We start from the raw sequence: 2,852 nt of genomic DNA, 5'->3' as shown, positions 1-2,852 counted from the left end.
CATAATTGGTTCATGAGAGTGTTCATAAATGGTCCATGCATGACATTGTTCTTTTTTTCTTTATATTGGTCAATCAATTATGCTTTAAGAAACTAATAGCCCACTTAGGCCCCACCCCATGGCTCGGGAGCACTCAATCGAATGTGGCAGGGGATGGGTGGCGAGGGGTTGCCAGTGAAATCCCAAAGTGAAGCTTGCATGGCCACCCCGGTCCTGGCCCCCAGCGCCCGCCCTGTGAACCTAGCCTGGCCCAGCCATGAGCAAGGTGATCCTCATCTTTAACAATCACTGGAAGCTGAGACTCTCCAAGTTCTGCAGCCCCACAGTGATGATAGAGAATAGCAAATCCTCGGGGAGACTTTGCATTTGGTATCTAAGGGAGATGAAAATACGAAGGAGAATTATTAATTGCACCATCTGACAACAAAATGATTTCTTTTTAACTTTTATTTAATGAATATAAATTTCCAAAGTACAGCTTAGGATTACAATGGCTTTTTCTCCCCCTATAACTTCCCTCTCACCCGCAACCCTCCCATCTCCAGCTCCCTCTCCCCTTTCATTCACATCAAGATTCATTTTCTTTTCTTCTTCTTTTTTTTTTTTTTTTTGGACAGGCAGAGTGGACAGTGAGAGAGAGACAGAGAGAAAGGTCTTCCTTTGCCGTTGGTTCACCCTCCAATGGCCGCCGCGGCCAGTGTGCTGCGACCAGCGCACCGCGCTGATCCGAAGGCAGGAACCAGGTGCTTCTCCTGGTCTCCCATGGGGTGCAGGGCCCAAGCACTTGGGCCATCCTCCACTGCACTCCCAGGCCACAGCAGAGAGCTGGCCTGGAAGAGGGACAACCGGGACAGAATCCGGCGCCCCAACCGGGACTAGAACCTGGTGTGCCAGTACCACAAGGCGGAAGATTAGCCTATTGAGCCGCAGCACCTGCCAAAGATTCATTTTCAATTCTCTTTATATACAGAAGATCAATTTAGTAGATATTAAGTAAAGATTTCAACAGTTTGCACCCATATAGAAACACAAAGTGAAAATACTGTTTGAGTACTAGTACTAGTTATAGCATTAAATCACAATGTACAGCACATTAAGGACAGAGATCCTACATGGGGAGTAAGTGCACAGTGACTCCTGTTGTTGACTTAACAAATTGACACTCTTGTTTATGGCGTCAGTAATCACCCTAGGCTGTTGTCATGAGTTGCCAAGGCTATGGAAGCCTTTTGAGTTCACCGACTCTGATCTTATTTAGACAAGGTCATAGTCAAAGTGGAAGTCTCTCCTCCCTTCAGAGAAAGGTATCTCCTTCTTTGATGACCTGTTCTTTTCACTGGGATCTCACTCATGGAGATCTTTCATTTAGGTCATTTTATTTTATTTTTTTTTTGCCAGAGTGTCTTGGATTTCCATGCCTGAAATACTCTCATGGGCTTTTCAGCCAGATCCGAATGCCTTAAGGGCTGATTCTGAGGCCAGAGTGCTGTTTAGGACATCTGCCATTCTATGAGTCTGCTGTGTATCCCACTTCCCATGTTGGATCGTTCTCTCCCTTAACAAAATGATTTCTAGACATTACACAACGTTCTAGTGTGTCTTCTCTGTGGAGTATTCAGAAAGTGAACTTAGCATTTTAGATCTAATTCAAGTAGTCGTGGAAACATCAGACAAGTGTTTTGAAAATGTCCATAAACTGGATTTAATTTATTCATAGACAAGGTTCACAATATTCTTGCAGAATTGGTGATGGGAGAAATAGTGTTAAGAGACCAACATGAATGCGATTGTTACACAAATTGATGCACAAAATAAGCTGGAGAAATCAGGCTTAGAGGGAGCCCTAGCCTGTGTTGTATCAACTGTAAAGAATGTGAATCTTCCTGAAATCCCAAGAAATATTAACCATGGTGACATTAGTGTGAAAGTGCTAAATCTGCCCTCTTTTAAATAAAAAAAATTAAAAGACCACTCCCAGGTAAAATCCAGGGGGAAAAGTCATGTAAGTCTACCACGTAGTTGTTTACCAAAGATACAGGAGGAGAGGCTTAAGTTTGGATCTGACTCAAGGTACTTTATAGAGGTGTAAGATCAGTGTGGAAGTTCAGTGTTGCTTTTCTTGCTCAGTGATTTGTAAAGAAACTGAGTAGTTTCAGTGTGATTTTCTCTGTTTTCTGACCTACATTCCTGTGCCCACCTAAGTCATGCCTCTGCATTGGCTACCACAGTATGTCATAAAGTGCTTAAGGTATCTCTTTCTCTTTTTTTGTAAGATTTTATTTATTTATTTGAGTGGTCCATCTTCACTCCTCAAATGGCCACAATGGCTGGAGCTGTGCTGATCTGAAGCCAGGAGCCGGGTGCTTCCTCCTGGTCTCCCATGCCGGTGCAGGGACCCAAGCACTTGGGCCATCCTCCACTGCCTTCCCAGGCCACAGCAGAGAGCTGGACTGGAAGAGGAGCAGCCAGGGCACCAACCAGCTCCCCTATGGGATGCTGGTGCCGCAGGCAGAGGCTTAGCCCACTATGCCACAGCAGCAGCCCTGAAGTATTTCTTTAATGGTGTACCACTTGGGTATTGGTGTTTTGTGTGGGTCACAAGTGCAAAATTCCTCAGATATTTCTGCTTTCTGCAATCATTGTTATGTATGTATTGCATGAGAACATTATGACCTTTTTCTTTTAGAATAAACTCCAAAGTAATTAGACTTCAAACACCTCAAAAAAACTTTTTCAAATATTTTTTAAAGAAAATAGTAACAGGACCGATGCTGTGGCGTAGCGGGTAAAGCTGCCGCCTGCAGTGCTGGCATCCTATGTGAGTGCCGGTTCTAGTCCCGGCTGCTCCACTT

At 44.3% G+C, this 2,852-nt stretch overlaps 1 pseudogene; it reads left to right on the top strand.

Annotated features, from left to right (window-relative positions):
- Nucleotides 1–256: 256 nt before the first annotated feature.
- On the top strand, nucleotides 257–2,006 carry LOC100337762 (AP-3 complex subunit sigma-1-like; annotated as a pseudogene).
- The last annotated feature ends 846 nt before the right edge of the window (nucleotides 2,007–2,852 follow it).

This window comes from Oryctolagus cuniculus, chromosome X (genome assembly GCF_964237555.1).
Source record: "Oryctolagus cuniculus chromosome X, mOryCun1.1, whole genome shotgun sequence".
NCBI lineage: Eukaryota > Metazoa > Chordata > Mammalia > Lagomorpha > Leporidae > Oryctolagus > Oryctolagus cuniculus.
Note: the sequence above shows the minus strand (reverse complement) of the source record. Positions and strands in the feature narration are given on the sequence as shown.